The following is a 4,383-nucleotide window of genomic DNA, read 5'->3' on the forward strand; positions in this document are numbered from 1 at the left end:
AACGAGCGAGACCAAAGATGGCGAGACCCACGCGGACCAAAGATCTACGAGCAGCGCCTACGCGTTCGATCGCGATCCGGGATCTCGTAATAATCGGCCAAGAAAGACCCACTGGCCTGGACCATGTTTCTGGCCACGACCGTTTTTCCCAGGTTGCCAGCATCGCTCGGGCCCCCGAGAGTCCTATGTACACAAGCTAGCTGCCGAGTCTGGGCCGAGAGAGAGGCCCAACGCGCACCGACTACTACCCCATTTTCCTAGATTCGAAAAGGAAACGCACACGATCATCCCTCGTCGCTCGTTGTCGCGAGAAAAATAGGGGGTGACAAACGTCGCACCGCGACGAGTCCTCCGGAGCGTGACAATGACAGCCGACAGGGGACGGATGAAAGGGAGAATCCGAGGACGATGCGTCAGAGGAGGACGGTCGAGTGTGTTTGCCCGTGAAACCCCTATAGTAAGGGTATTTTCGAGTCCGTGGGGGGGACCGGGATAATGCCCCATGCTCCCAGGATGGGATTATCTCGGGTCAGGTAGGCGCGGAGAGGTCCCGAGCTCTCGATTCGGTGCACCGATGCAACAATATGACCCGCAGGGATGCTCAATGGGATTGCGTAAAAATCGGTGCGGCCCGCTGAAAGGTGTGGGAGTCTGGGCCCGCGTGCATTCAGCTCCTCCGAATCGAGATGGTGGAAAACTGGCAGAGGGGGCGGGGATCGGGTGTTCCGGCTGTAACGTACTTTTCCCGCGTGTACCGGAAGCCTGGTAACAATTTCTAGGCCTCGACACCTGCGCGCCATGCAGCGAACGGTCGATCCGTCGTCGTGAGAACAGATCCGAAGAGCTCGTGGGCAGAGTCGCGTAGGTAGTTTCGAAGACAACACCTACCCTGCGTCGTGGATAGGTTGGCTAGCTCTCTGTCTCGAGGTCGCGCTGGGAAGATAACGTAACCGTAGTCTTCAACGTACTTTTCTCGCTGCGAGATATCGAATCGATCCGGTTTCGACGATGCTGCGACATTTTCTCCGTTCTTGTCCAACGCTCGGCGTTGTCTTTGACGAACGTTGGCGACGAGGATGACCTTTGCTTCGGAAGCCTCGCGTCCCTCAACGAACTTTCGCAACCTCCGACTGGTCGGATGGTCCCTGCTCGGCAATCCGTTGACCGTTGAGCAGGAGAGGAAAAAAAGATGGAAGAAAGCGATGATCTAGGAAGTTAGCCCCGCGACCGTTAGATCCGTCCTTTCCGGAGTCAGTTTCACGGGCCTAATCTCGGCTAGACAAAAGGACACTTCACGTGTCCCGGTGGCAGGACGAATCGTCCCGGTCCGGGATACAGGATGAACCGGTATCCTGTCGCAGGACCGTTGGCAGCGAAGTTCTCTCGCGCGGTGGAACGAAGAAGGATAACGGGGCACGTGGAAGGGAATCGAAGGAAAGTTGGCCCCCGAGAAGATGCATATGTATGTCCACGTAGAGGATGCATAGGAGTCCCCTTTTGTGTTTCGCCGTGATTGTTCCATTGTTACGGGGGAATAGAGGAGACAGGTTTCATTTATGGTCACGTATGGTAATGACTGGAAGAGGAAGGAGAGAAAGAGAGAGGGAAAGGCGCGCTCTCGGTTCTCGGGGTTCGTGCAAGTGGGTAAACCAGGCAGCCAGTCAGGCAGGATGAGGAATCGTGTCCCGGGATACGAATATAAATTTGCATATTTTCGGCCCGCATCCTTCGACGCGCGTCCCACGTGGGAATCCACCAACTTCTGGCCAACCGGTGCCGGCGCGCGGAGTTCGTGAGCGGAGTGACGATGCTTTAACGGTTCCTTTTGTCGCAAACCCGGGGATCGACGCGGTGTTCACCGTTTTAATAATGGGGCTGCCTACGCTTACTCTCCTTCTCCCTTGCAGCTCGATTCGCTCCTCCGCGAAGGGTGGTATCCGTCGCGGCTGGTATCCGAGGCACCTCCCGAGAGTTTCGGGTCTCCGCCACTGGCACGCGGGGACACCGATGCCGATGGTAATTTAAACCCATCAACGAGTAAACGATCGACGTCGATGACCTCGTCGCACCGGCGCGATATCAACGAGTGTGCACACCTACCACTGTTCCGCGCATTGTTCGCGGCCCGATGATAGCTCCCGTTTGTCGGTCCCTCCTCTGATTCGGAATCGGAACGCGTTAATAAAGCTCACTGGTCCGATTCGCAACTACGATTACGCCTGCACGCATCCTGCGTGTTCCGGCTGCCTTTTTTGCCAGCCGTCTGCGTCGATCGCGTTCAAACGCGACCTCGGTCCCGCGATGACCTTCGCGGACGTCGCGAAGGTCGTGGGCCAACTTTTACGCGCCACGTCGAGCGAACAATTGGATCGTTTCGATCCGGCCTTTCCTTTTCCCGCGTTTACCTAGATCGCGCCCTGAATCCTCGATGCTTCCGCTTTGGCGCCAATACTCGATGGACGCACCTCGAGGATGCAGCCACGAGAATATAAATAATCCTCGAGAGAATGGGTCAGCATCGCCCGTAGGCTCTCGTTTCCCTGGGAGTCGGTAAAAGTGCCAAAACAAGCCATAAACCGAACAATGACGCGTTTTCTCGTCAAACCTTTTCTCCTTTCCACGGGTCGCAAAAACGAATTCTCCACGCCGGTCGTGGAAGAGAAGACGTGCTTTTGTGGAGCGTTCAGGGGGTGACCTTCGTGGATGGTGGCTGGATCGTGTCTCGTAGGTGGCAGCGATGGCGCAGCTCGTTGACGCCATAGCCTCGTCGAATAATGGACCACCAGGCCGGCGTTTTCACCGCGGAGACGCGCAATTAGCGACAATGCGGGAAACCCCCTGCAGGGAAAGCCACGGCTTCCCGTCGACCTTTTCAACCCGCATAAATCTCTCTGTCCAAGGGCAAGGGAGGCAAGAGCTCTTCTTAGCCTCCTTCGTACAGGATATACTCTCTGGGACAGTCTGCCAACCGTCGACTCTGTTTTGCCAACATCGCGGTGTCCGGTAATCGGTTCTTCCCGTCTTTCCACGAAAGCCTTCGCGTCAAAGGATCCGAGATTTCAGTCTCGGGCCAGAGATTTCTCTGGAAGTCGAGTTTCCTGGGCCCCCGCGCGGAACGGCGGCTGGGTCCGAGGACTGGAGCGCGTCACGCGCGCCATCTGTTAACGAAATTGGGCGATAGATTGGCCCGGAAATCGGCGAAACTACGGACTTCTGTTGGACTCGCGTGGAGGAATCGCTCGTGCATAGGTTTCCGCGAACAGGGCGTTCGGATTGGGCGGAATGGCGGGTTTCCGGCCGCGGGCCAATGTCACGAGAGCGATTTCGTAACGAGCCGGTCCGCGAGCGTATCGCGCCTTTATGGCTACTTCCCGGGCGCGTTTAATGGCAAGGTGGTTAAGTGACTCCTCTCGGTTTTCAGAGACGCTCGCTCGTGCGTCCTTCTCCCGTTCGGGCTCTGACGGCTCTTTTCTTCATTTTTCCCCCCTTTTTTCATTCGGTTTCGCGCGTGCAAGAAGGAAGGAGGAAGGCCGCGCGCGACGCGGACGGAGAAAGAAAGAGCCGGGGGAAGGGCGATCCTTCGTGTGTGGTCCTCGTGGAGTCCTCGGTCAACTCGGAGCCGAGGTGTCGCGTTGTGTGTGGTATGCTACGGTGTCTTGCGTCGCGCCGTCTCGTCCCACACGTGAACCGCCATAAGCATCGAGCAGTTCGGCCAGTTCTATGCGCGTACTTATAACAACCGGGATAGCTTGTAAGAGGAGGCCCGTCCCTCGCTACACCGACCCCCTACGGAGGCCCGCGATGTCCGCGTTCAATCCTTTTCTCTTTTCGTCTACCGTTTAATGCCCTTCTCCGCCGCCGAGGCCCGCACCCGTTCGGCCCGGGTGCCCCGCAAGTCCCAAGCCGGACAATTTGTTACCAACTTTTGTGCTCCGACTCGGCTTCTTGGTCCCAACGGAAACACGGGGGGACTCTTGGCCGTCTGTCTTATCTATGGCGGACAAAGGACTCGAATCTTCGTCTCGCTGGAGATCGGTTAATCGAGGATTAATGGAACAAAGAGATAGGTTCTTTACGAATAAAACGCGTGGAAGAAGGTGTACGAGAGGTGGGCAGGACGACGCACGGCGAGTCCTCGGAATCCCGGGATTCCGGACCGAGTCCCACACACCTACCTACTGCCTCGTGAATCTTCCTAATGTCCCGACGAATCGGGATTACGAGGATCGGCCGGTGGGACGAGGAGGAAGTAGCGAAAGTTGTGAGCGCGAGTTGGTCGCGGCGATGCTATTTTTAATCCCGGAGGATCGTGTCATCCGGGAACGCGTCCGCAACCTTGAGCAGCGGGAAGAAAAGAGGAGAAAGAGGGAACGCGGGGGTGGA

The sequence above is a fragment of the Eufriesea mexicana genome, unplaced genomic scaffold (assembly GCF_001483705.2).
Source record: "Eufriesea mexicana isolate 0111107269 unplaced genomic scaffold, ASM148370v2 scaffold4744748345, whole genome shotgun sequence".
Classification (NCBI taxonomy): domain Eukaryota; kingdom Metazoa; phylum Arthropoda; class Insecta; order Hymenoptera; family Apidae; genus Eufriesea; species Eufriesea mexicana.